This window comes from Schistocerca nitens, chromosome 3, assembly GCF_023898315.1.
Source record: "Schistocerca nitens isolate TAMUIC-IGC-003100 chromosome 3, iqSchNite1.1, whole genome shotgun sequence".
Classification (NCBI taxonomy): domain Eukaryota; kingdom Metazoa; phylum Arthropoda; class Insecta; order Orthoptera; family Acrididae; genus Schistocerca; species Schistocerca nitens.
This window is the reverse complement of record NC_064616.1, coordinates 613,203,143-613,216,018: the sequence shown is the minus strand read 5'-3', so window position 1 is coordinate 613,216,018 and position 12,876 is coordinate 613,203,143. Positions and strand designations below refer to the sequence as shown.

General features: G+C 38.2%; 1 protein-coding gene across 2 annotated transcripts in view; it reads right to left on the bottom strand.

The window, feature by feature from the left end:
• The window catches only part of LOC126248548 (dnaJ homolog subfamily C member 21), a 250,530-nt gene extending 247,812 nt beyond the window's left edge, over window positions 1-2,718 (bottom strand). Inside the window, exons 1-2 of one of the 2 annotated variants that reach the window (XM_049949620.1) lie at window positions 2,596-2,695; window positions 1,824-1,887 (exon numbers count right to left, since the gene is read on the bottom strand). The gene's annotated coding sequence lies outside the window, so the exon portion shown is untranslated. Of the gene's footprint in view, window positions 1-1,823; window positions 1,888-2,595 lie in introns of both variants that reach the window. The other variant, XM_049949614.1, reaches the window with a different exon arrangement.
• Between the last annotated feature and the right edge of the window lie 10,158 nt (window positions 2,719-12,876).

Sequence of the window (12,876 nt, the reverse complement as noted above, 5' to 3'; positions counted from 1 at the left end):
ACAAATGCAGTGATATTTTATTACAGTATTCTGATACTGTAAATTAAATAATAATATTATCCACAAAATAAAAGTTTCAAAGAAATAATTACTGACAATAATAATTTCTTCACATGTATACCCATATATATCAACACAAAGATTCTGCAAAGAATCGTTTCATTAACGAATTTTATTTTTAAAACTGTGCCACCTTGTAGGCCTATATAACATTACAACTATTTCATATAAGTAAGCCTACACTTTCAGGCTCTATAATTGTATTTTGTTTAACAATGTTTATCACTTCTACTTGGTTCTTGCCATACATATATTACACACACAGATTGCTTTGCCAATGTTTCCTTACAGCACGTAATGGATTTTCATTTAGTATTTGGCCGGTAGTCTACTGACATTTCTTAGTGTTTTCTGTTGGTGACAAAATTTGTAAGGCAATTGTATGGATGCATCCCCACATATTAAAAAATTCTCATGGCGGCTTGTGTTGTTTACCTCATAGTTATGTGAAAGTACCTCATTTCTTTTAGTTAAATTTTATCCTGGTGAAACAAACTTTATGCACAGTAACCTACTCAAATTTCCTACTTTCAATATGTTTAGCAGTTTAAAACTGGGACTTCATCTTGTTAGGCTATTCTCCCTGGTCATGGTAAGGATTACTGTTTTTTGTGTGTGTAACATACCTAATTCATATTTCTTGGGCTTCCACCATAGTTCCATTCCAAATGGCATGATGGAATGAAGCTGTCCATAATGAAACAAAGATTGATGGCTAAGACCCATCAGTCACATGTTAATTTAACAGACTGTTGGTATCTGCTGCTTCAGTTCTTTTAAATGCAACAAATAAGGCAAATCATTTGTTCACCTCTTCAGATAACTGTGATAGAACTGCTGTCAGTTTATTACAGCTTTGTGGATAACTTAAGTACATAATTTTCAAATCTAAACTATGTATCGCAAGTTTCATGAGCTAGTTCATCCCCTTTTATGACATTGAGCATGACTTCAGCACTACTGGACTGGCTCTGTTCTTCAGGTGTTTGGCTTTCAGGAGGGGTTATCAACAGAAAATGCAATATTTGGATTTGCTGTCAATGTTTTGATGTCCAACAAAAATATGTTTGGAATATTTGAGTTAACAAAAGCCGCTGATTGGGTTAGTCACAAAATACTTTCAAAAGAGACCTAAATATCCAGGTGTAAGTGGCAGAGCAGAGAAGTATCTAGAGACTTAATCTTCAAAACAGAAGGCGTTTTCGTACAGACACTTCACCCGTAGGGCTCACTTCGTCCTGCAGCTTCGTTTTCACGCAGCTCCATGATGACGACGTTCGCTTGAAATATGTCTTTTTACAACGATACAATTCTGCGGAGGCATCTACTGGTATATGTTGATACTGTCTGGGAAACTTGTTGCTTAGAGAACTGGCAATAAAAGTAATACATTACAATGTCATGCCTTATGCGGCAGTTTTACTCCAACAGCGAAAATGTGGTAATCAGTTTTTTCCTTCCTTTCGTCACTTTATGGGACTGTCAACGCGAAAAATGTTAATAAAGTAACCAAGTGCTCTTATTCTCGGCTAATGGCTGAATTTGGGTATTTACGTCATGGGCTACACCTCTTTTCCACGATTGTTCAACACAAGACGCGAGATTTTGCTTTCTCTGGCAATTTATTTGAAACTAATAACTTTGAAATAATAAACCTGTGAACATCAATTACGTTTACAACGTACTGGTGAACTGTAAATACAGCCGGTTGCTGTAACACATTGTCAGTGTTTCGGTCTGTCATGGCGGCACGCCACGCCCACCTGTCTTCAAACCGTATTTCAGCTGGGGTCCATAGCGTCGTCTCCTCCTATTCTCACCTCCATGCTGTGAACAGAATGCAATCTATCCATCATTGATCATTGGAAACCTGCAACATTCGCCGCAAACAATATGGCTACTATATCGTGATGTTACGGATTTTTCTAAACGGTCAAAGCAACAGACCAGTCTGTCACCACAGACAGGTTGTTAGTATCACATTCGTTGACTTCGCCAACTAACAACAAAACTATGAATATATTAACATTAAGTAACTGTCTGAAGCCAATGACTCGTATAGACCATACCTCTTGACTCTAACGGTGCAACCAAAGCAACGTGACGCAACTGTTAAAGGACTAATGATCACATTCAGCGTTAGGAAGTGGATAAATAATTATTACAGAGCAATTCAGCAACAAACGAGATGCGAAGTCACCATATACGGTCACGAATGAATTACTCCTTGAGTGAAACAATGCGATATGAACGGACAGACATTTCTGCACGATAAACTCGAGGAAAATACTGTCTTAATCATATTCTCGTAATATCAGCAGGAAATGTTACGTGTAAGGTTCGATTTACACATTGTAAGCAACTGCATACCACACAGGTCACGAAAATTCCTCGGTAAGCGATCGAACACAATACACATTGCAATGGTAAACCGGCGTACGTGACGCTGGTAAATATGCTGAAGGTGATTCAGTGCATTACTTATAATACTCCACGTTACTAGCTGAAAGGTATTGATCTCAACATAATACTCACAACTGTCTGTCTAGTTCCACAACAGGACGAAACCTGGCTCTCACAACGCAAGTCAAAATCCCTTGTCTCAGTCCTACGTCCTACCACACTGCGCTGTCAACTTCGTCTGCGGTGAAAGCCAAAGTCGTGCAAAGCTACAACAAAGATATAAACTGCAATGCCAACAGCAGTTATCTCTGTACTGGATGTCGAACTATAATTGTTTGAGCGTGCCGGACTGCCGGCCAAACATTGTGTTGTTGCTTGGCTGCCAAGTAGCAGTTAGGCAAGAAACGAGGTATCATAATACGAAAGAAAATAGTTTCCGCTATTGTGCCTCTCCTGAGTTTATGAAATTGGATGTACCCGGAAGGATGTAATGAACCGTTTTAATTATAGCTTAAAAACAGTGTGAATTTGCTACGTAGTTTCTGAACTCGAGGGTGATACGAGCTTCGGACAAGCTGATCAGAAAATCGTCTATGATTTATTTACTCAATGCTTTACGTATTAATGCCATCGACGTTCAAAACAGCGCTATAAGACTCGGTAGACTTCGACAAATTACTCTATCAATCCAGACAGCTATTGTACAAAGTTGGTATCGTTTACTTAGACATATCATTACTGAATGAAGAGGAAATAAATGAAATATTTAAGTACTCCTTATGCAGAAATCGAAATAGGAATGGGTTCCTACTTCTCAATCTAAAATGAATTAGGTTTCCATATATGTGCTTTCTATCTATATTGATGCAATGCCTATCTTCATTTACGTAGGCACACAGTGTAATTCAACACACAATGCTAATACGCCTATAGAGGGCGTGTTTTCCCGCCGTGTATAAACTTTAGGGACTGATCGATTAGAGGATACGGAACAAAAAAGGTCTAATTAACTTATGTCTGGAAATGTATGGTTTCCATGCTAGAGACAATTTATTCAGTCATACTTTTTTACAGATGCTGCGGTCTAATACGTGCTGAACCATATGGGCACAGTTACAGTATTAATGGTTTCCTGCTAGAGGATGGTACTGTTCCTCATACATCATGCCCTAGCACCCTCTCCTAAACTAACTAACTAACTCCGTCTACAGGCCGCAAGCGACCCATCGGGACCATCCGACCGCCGTATCATCCTCAGGTGAGGATGCGGATAGGAGGGGCATGGGGTCAGCACACCGCTCTCCCGGTCGTTATGACGGTTTTCTTTGACCGGAGCCGCTACTATTCGGTCGAGTAGCTCCTCAATTGGCATCACGAGGCTGAGTGCACCCCGAAAAATGGCAACAGCACGTGGCGGCGGGATGGTGACCCATCCAAGCGCCGGCCACGCCCGACAGCGCTTAACTTCGGTGATCTCACGGGAACCGGTGTATCCACTGTGGCAAGGCCGTTGCCTCTAGCACCCTCTCCTACCATAGTAATTGGTAATGTTGTGTCTGATTCACATCTCTTGCTGGCTCACCTTGTAGTTGATATGATACAGCATTGTACACAGTGGTTCTGTATTCGAATCGAGAGTAGCTGACATGGTGTTTATTTATGGGAAGGCAAATGGTTATGGACGGCAGGCAGCAAGGTTCTATCACGAGACTTATACCCACTGACAACAACCATAGCATGTTTGCAACAGTGTTTCGCAGTTCGTCTGAGACAGGCTCATTTCAGGAATCAGGAAATCATGAAGAACATACCCAAAATGTTTGGACGCCAAATTTGGGGGAAAATGTGATTAACACTGTGGAAGGCGACCGCCATATCAGTAAAAGGCAGTTGGCCCACCAGTACAGGGTAAGCCAGACGACCACGTGGAATATTGTACGTGGCAATCACTTACAGCATGTGCAGGGCTTACTAGCAACAAACTTTCTACATCTAGAGCAGTTTTTTCATTAGTTTCTTCACCAGGCAACCACGATTCCAGGATGTAATCCATCCTGTTCAAAGATGAGGCCACTTGATGTGGAGTGGTGTCTTCAACTTTCATAACAATCATCTGTGGGATAGTATACAGAACCCCCATGGTATGGTGACAGTGAATCATAAGTGTCGGTGCAGCCGGAATGTACGGGCCAGGATAATTGACGACCATATTTTGGGACCAGTCTTCCTTACACCTAGTCTAACAGGCTAGAACTGTTGGCGTTTCTTGTGGATGACTTTTCGTCCCCTGCTGGAAGTAGTGCCATTGATGATTCGAAGGGTTATGTGGCTGCTACTTGATGGTGCTCCAGCCTACTTCGTTGTTAATGTCCCGATGAATCTCAATCATGTCTTCCCTGGTTGACAGATCTGACGAGGGGGTCCAGGTGCACGGTCTGCTCATTCACCAGATCTCAACATGTGGGATTTCTGGTTATGAGGCCATCTCAAAAGTTTATGTATGCAGAGCCCATTCCAGAAGTGGAGGCACAGGAACAGTGTATTAACGCTGCCGTTCACAATGTTCAGATGCAGCTTGGCCGAAGCAAATGTGTGAGAAAGAACATACTATGGTGCATACACACAAGCATTGAGGCAGACGGAAAGCATTTTCAATGTATATATCTAACTGTGGCTGTATGGTGCAGTGGGTATTAGACTGCAGTCTCTGTAACAATGTATGATTGAATAAATGGTCTTAGCATGGAAATCATGCATTTCCAGACATAATTAGACCTTCTTTGTTCTATGTCCTCTCATTCATCAATCCCTAGAGTTTGTACACGATAGAAAAAATCGCCCTGTATGTCTCTCTCAGCACATCATTTAATGCAGTTTCATTAATAAAACCTGAGGTTCTGCATACTTCATATGATATGTTATATTTTGACTATATAGAAAGTGACAGATTCTGGCAATATGTAGTGTTGCAAGCTACTGTCAATTTTCTGAAGCATATAACTTACACAGACATAACTTCATTAGACCTTCTTTGTTCTATGTCCTCTCATTGATCAATCCATAGAGTTTGTACACGATACAAAAAATCGCCCTGTATGTCTCTCTCAGCACATCATTTAATGCAGTTTCATTAATAAAACCTGAGGTTCTGCATACTTCATATGATATGTTATATTTTGACTATATAGAAAGTGACAGATTCTGGCAATATGTAGTGTTGCAAGCCACTGTCAATTTTCTGAAGCATATAACTTACACAGTACATGTACAGTTATAATTACTAAGTGAGTCTACTCTCTTACCATTTGCAGGAACAAAAAACGATAACAAAATTCTTAACTTATGGGAAGGAAGGTATTAATTATTTTTGTTCTGTGTAGGTCATTCAAAGAAGTATTATAATCATGTTGTCGTTCAGTAGTTCCCTGTTTCACATCCTCTTTAGGTCAGTGACAGTGTAATGGCAAGAAATAAGGTAGTTTTTACAGATGTTGCACTTGTTCTCCTGACCTGGAATGCCAGTAGTTTGGACTCTCTGTAATTTTACTGAACAGTCTTCTGGAGTGATCAAAATCAATTGTGTAGAATTTTCATTGTAGACTCAAGTGGGGTGCCTACGTAAACCAGCAGTACTAATTGGAAACAGCAGATATAAAATTTTGCTGGAAAATTGCAATTGTGGGCAGAACATCTTTTGGCAGTCACTTCCCTTTTTTATTCCTGAATTTGGTTAGTTGGTGAATCTTTTTCATTCATGCAGCATGGTAGCTACAGACTTCAGAAGAAAGAAAATTGTCCAGAATGAAATTTTCACTTTGCAGCAGAGTGTACTGGACCGAGACTCGATCTCGGGACCTTTGCCTTTCGTGGGCAAGTGCTCTACCATCCGAGCTACGCAAGCACGACTCACACCCCATTCTCAAAGCTTCACATCTGCCAGTACCTCGTCTCCTACGTTTCAAACTTTACGGAAGCTCTCCTGCGAACCTTGCAGAACTAGCACTCCTAAAAGAAAGGATACTGCAGAAACATGCTGTAGCCACAGCCTTGGGGATGTTTCCAGAATGAGATTTTCACTCTTGCTGAGTGTGCGCTGAAATGAAACTTCCTGGCAGATGAAAACTGTGTGCCGGACCGAGACTCGAACTCGGGACATTTGCCTTTTGCGGGCAAGTCCTCTACCATCCGAGCTACCCAAGCACGACTCACGCCCCGTCCTCAAAGCTTCACATCTGCCAGTACCTCATCTCCTACCTTCCAAACTTTACAGAAGCTCTCCTGTGAACCTTGCAGAACTAGCACTCCTGAAAGAAAGGACCCGAGTTCGAGTCTCCATCCGGCACACAGCTTTAATCTGCCAGGAAGTTTCAAAGAAAATTGTGTTTATTCCTTTTATTTATTAAGCTGAACATATTTATGGTTTATCAAGTTATTTTATCTTTTCCAAATGGCATAATAATGAAACTACTTCATTTCACTTTAAGTAAGAAACATTGCACATAGTCACAGTTACCTCCTAAAATATTACAAAATAAGTTAATTGGTTACAAATACTGAGTGGAGATTGCAAAACAATGATGATAGTCCACATCAGGCTTTGAAAAAATACCTACATTAAAAGTGCCCAGATTCCAGTTGCACTGTAAATGATGTGCCAAGGGCTGTGTATGATGTTATAAATAAAGTTTTTAGCAAAATAGAACAACTTATGGTGTCCAAAAATCATTCATATACTACCAAATTAGAGGACAGAAACTATTTTTCTGAGCGTCCAGAGTTAAAGAACAAAAAGGAGAAATTAAGTATGACACACACAGAATTGGCACAACTTTGATCCAATTTCTTGTTTAGATGGATGATAGCAATGGATAAATTAGGCCTTGGGCATCTTCAAGCTCTTACTTCACATACTGAAGTAACACTTGCCAATTGTTTAATTCCTCACGTGTAAAAGAGATATCCATGTGACAAAGATGGACTTAAGTCATTGGTTCAATAATATGTTAAACAGAATTCATTGCAAACTTCATTTAAAGATGGTCATCCTAGTGAAGACTGGTATCAGGCTTTTATGAAACAAAGCCACTGTATTTCTTTGAAAAAATGTGAGCACCTTCAAACGTCCCAAAAGAATGGCAGAAATTCATTTGTAGTTTGTACCTTCTGCTATGAACTGATTAATATATATCAAATATGTGTGGTAAAAGGTAATGATAAATCATGCTTTCTCTACAATATTGTGATGAATCTGAGTTTATCAGTTACCAAACTAGGGTAACAGTGCGACTCAGGAAAGCTGCAGAATAGTGTCTATACTGGATCAGGTAGGGAAGTGGCCTGCATTGCTGCAGATGACACTTGACACCATTGATCATATGATGATGGTGCAGTTCAGACTTGATGCTCTTTGTGAACATACAGCCAGCAGCAGTATATTGCTTCAACCAACAGTGGATGGAGGAGCCTTCATATTTGATTGACATGCTATCTATGCCAGTGCACATTTGGTGTGCAAAATAACATCCATTTAGTGTGGTTACTGAAGACATTTATCTGGGAGACTACAACCTCTTGACAAATTTGTTTGGCAGTGTTAAAATCAAATGGCGGCAAAAGCTTAGCCATATATTTTTATGTTTGTGCTACAAGGAGTAAGCTACCTACTGGCTCAGTTTCAATGTTATTTGATAAATTCCTTTCAAAAATTGCTTATTTAAGTATTTTATTATGTGTTGATTGGGGGTAGTTGTTTACACTGTTATAAACATTCAGATAAATGTTCTTGAGTCTGAACAATGTTGGTTTACAGTTACCTCCACTGGCAAATTCATACCCAGTCCACACTTTAAGACTGTAGTTTCCATTTACCCCTAACATAATGGGTTAATATAAACTTACTATGTATTCACAGAAATTAACTTTATTGTTCTTATATTTTGAACCTGTAAACAATATTCACCACCAATGAACAGCATTTCATTACACAGTGCTTTAAAATTTTGGACCAGACATGATTAAGTAATATAAGTTTATGTAATTTCTACCTTATACTCTATTCTTTCCATTTTCTCAGCAGAAATTTTTTACCTTACGTTTTTAGGCATATGATAGTGTACATGGGTGCAATATTGCAAACAAACTGAGTCTGATGCAAGTCTTCTACTCCAATCTCATTTTGATAATCGTGACCTACGGCTGGAAATGGGTAGTACACAAATTTCTGTTTTATACAATGCAAAATTTTAGCCAGTAAATATTTTAGCTTCATATCCCAGGAAATACATTTATATAGAACAACTTTTCTGCATATCCTATTAGAGGACACAGTCACTTTTTGCCACAAGTTTTCCCCAGTTAACAAATCTTACAAATGCATTTTGAGATTAAAAAACTGATATTTCTGCTAAAGCATTTTGAGCAACTTTATCACGTGAGATGTTCAACATACAATACATGTTATATTTTTTCACATGATGAGGAAAATTGCATGTAAAGACACCTTCAGGAACATTCAGTGTGCAACTCAGTGAACACAAAATTACTTTGCAGTTATCAAAAGTAATACACCAGATCCTAATGCCAGAACAGTGTAGCCTCCCTAGAGTGGACTTTATCAACATTGCCTGGTTATCTGCTTCTATACTACTGATGAAGTATGCAACAGAGCATTTAAATTTTCCTTTAATAGAGAAAAGCATGGCAATCAGTGATCCAGATGCTTCCACTACTTCACTTTAGTGGGGCACTTCCCCACCTAAGTCTACAAAACTTGAGTACTGCTTGGTTCCTTGGTCCCAAACTATCTGCTTTCTAATTGCCATGCTATCTAAAATTAAGCAAGAGTCTCTGAACTCATCCTTTATGACAGTGTTCAAAACAACATACATGAAAACATCTTTCAACAACCCAGGCTCACAATTTACACTTGTCACCCACTGTGAAATCAATGACTTATGAGGCACAGGCATTATTTTTTTTTTGCAAATATTCATAGGTTTTTGATGAATAGAAATGCAAAGTCATTGCAAACATTTTCACATTTGTTATATGCCTGTTTCCCTTGAATGAAACACAGTTGTTTACAAGATTGCATACCAATTCTACTTGTGATCCTTTTCGGTGACTGAGAAATTCGAGCAGTTTCTCAGTAAGATGGCCCTTCTCCTTCAGTGCATTTATAATGTCTCCCATTGACAAAACATTCTTCTCTCTTCTCCCGAGTTTTTCTCGGACACACTCTCATTTTCCTTGCAGTTCATACAAAACTTCTAGCAAAAAATTACAAGTGTCGGTTGCCTTATCTATTATTTTGACTGCCAACTGTATTCCCCAATCTTCAACTGTGTGAGAATAACTTGCAGTCTGAAACAAAGAAATACTTCCATTATAACAGATGTAAACCCAAATTCTGGGTATCATTCAACGAAATATTAAAAGAAAACTTCTAGATGTGAAAACTGCATTACTAATATTTTCGACAAAGTCAACAGTTTCTATAGCAGGCAACTTTGGAATACTTTCCATCATTGTACTCTAAAAACAAAAACATGGACTCTGTATTACAACATTGCTGCTGTATTTGTGTATAAAACATTTTGAACCAAATTCAGCAACAAACGAGTCACTGCAGAAACATGAAAAAAAAACTGCAATGCAGCAGCACTACTTTCACTCAAAATTCCAGCAACTTGACGCCGTGGCTGTTTATTTGCTGGCATCAAATACGCTGGAAAGTCAAAAAGTGATGGCACTGTTTCAGGATGGAGGAGTTTCCTCGAAGTACCAAGCCTTATTACATAATCATATTTTTTGAAATGATTTCCACAACGGAAACTGCATGATGTAGGCTTAAAGGCTTTGCGCTTCACTGCTGTAATGGACTTCTTGAGAAGTTCTTGGTTCTTTTGAGGGAACCTGTTCAACCAAAGCAGTGAGTTAACAAGTAGTACATGTAGTAACTTACATAGTATTTGCATAAATTCTTATCGTACATGGTCTTATTACCCGTGAAATGTTAAATCATTTTCCTTTTTCCACCTATTCGTGAAGTTGAAGAACTCTATGCTCCATGATCAGAGTTCTACATTTAATAGTGTGGAGATCACTGTCATAACTGCTACATGGTGGCCTAGCAACAACACAGTCTTTGGCCGGCACGTTCAAACAAGTTGTAGGACATCCAGTTAGTATACAGATCACTGATTGACAATTTGTATTTTACGTGTGATGTCTTTGGTTTAGGTGGCACATGGAATTCTGGCGTCAATCGGTGTACCTTGCAGAAATTACTTCATTATTCCCATTTATTGCCAAGCCTTAAGTCGCATTTCTAGAGGTAACGAAAACTTGCACTTGCATGCCACCACCATTTCCCTTGCAGCCCAATAAGTGTTTCTATCGGCGCGATTTGATTTTCTACTGAAACGGCATTGAAGATGGCGTCATCTGAAACAAATGGTGCGCGAGTAGACATAATTTTGCAGACTTTAGCTCAAGAGCTTACAGAAACGTTAACGAAAAGAACATGATGTCACAAATATTAGATACTAAAATATATTTCTCAAAGGAATTATTTGGGGACACCGAATACCACAATAAAAAAGTTATTGACAGGGAATGAAGAGACGTTTGAAAATCATTTTGGAATGATTAATACTGATTTTAAATTCATTTCGAGCTGTTTTTCAGACAGACTTATGCAAGAAGTCATGCGTTAAATTACAAATGAAGATGGTAGTACCGGTACATAACAACTGTAGACATTCTTATTACCACTGTAATACACTTGCTGCAATCCTAAAAGCATTATTTCTAAGATATTACGAGAAACTGTGGCTGCTATTTTAGTGTATACTGAAGGTACACCTGAAAGTAAGGCTCTTATCTCAACAGTTCCACTTGTTTTTTCGTCGTTCTGTGACTACAACAATGATAACACTTGTGTATTATAATTAGATTTGATTTCATGTCAAGAGTAGCTGCAAGTTTCTGAAGGCACTAATTAAATTTCTATTTCCACTTCATTTTAATATTTATGGTCAACAACAAAAGCAAAAATTTATAATAGATTTAGTGAAATCAAAATACCTTTAGGATATTAGCAATTCCACTGTAATGTGAACCACAGCAAGTCCATACTCTAAGTTACAAACCATTTTTAATATGTTGTGTTTCTGAAAATGACACTGAGTTACTTTAAGACAAGCCAGTGCTTAAAGAGGATTCTTGAAGGCTAAAATATGGTTCCTACTACAAAGTTTTATAACATTTTAGTACTTCACAGAGCACTTATTTTCACAGTTAAAGACTTGACTAACTACACACACACACACACACACACACACACACACACACACACAAACCACTGGCCACTTGTACACTAATGAAAACATTTAATATTTTCAGCAACATCTGTAAAACAGACATTTGCAACATAATAGGTCTCTTTCTAGGAGGCGAATATAACAGTTCTCTTTTGTAACCAGGAACTATTCCCAACATTTTATCTTCCTGCCAATGCAATATTAATTTACTTGCTTCATTAGAAAGTGATAATACAATAAACAGAAAAGTACACCTCATTATTATTTACAAAAAGTACATTCAAGCATTTAACTCTAAAACATAATGTTCAAAAGAATGGTTCAGTCTGATCAAATGCACAATATCTAGAACACCAGTTCATAATGCAGCAAGGTCAAAAGCTATTAAACCAGAATTTAGGGGAATCTTGGTAAATTTTATAAAAGAAGGAAACATGTGAATACACGTGTTCAACTGACAATAAAACAGCATAACCTGCTTTGTCTATGCAGAAAGGGTCATCAGTAGTGTACTGAAATTTTTGTTAAGGTAAGCAGCTACAGAAGAAGAAAACGAATTTTTTAAAGTAAGAAGTTACCTGTTTGGAGAATTCATTGATTACCAGAACTCACCTCAGCTGCCACAGGAGATCCTTTTCAGCTGATAATAGAGTTTCTAATTTTTTCTTAAGTGTGTGAACTATATACATAGTTCCCATCCGTTTTGTGGTAGAAAAGCTCGTCCCAACTGGGGTGATGGATAAGGAAATAGTCAAAATAAGTTCAAAGAGGGTTAAAATTTCGTAATATACTGTCTGTGGCCCAATAAACAACAGTAACTGTAACAATAAAATTTAAGAAATCACCAACACATTTGTGACATGTTTGTCCGAAAATATACACAGCCACCAGCTGTGATCTTAAAAAGGAAAAACAGAAACAAAAAAAGATCCATAGCAAACGGTTAGTGATCGTGTACAAAGTATGGATTATGCTGTTTATACTGATCAAAACTGTGTATTCTAAAATATTCCAAATATAATAGAGTTAAAGGTACTGAGTCTAATAACTGCCCCATCAATGTATCCAAAAATTACTCGTTTCATTACTT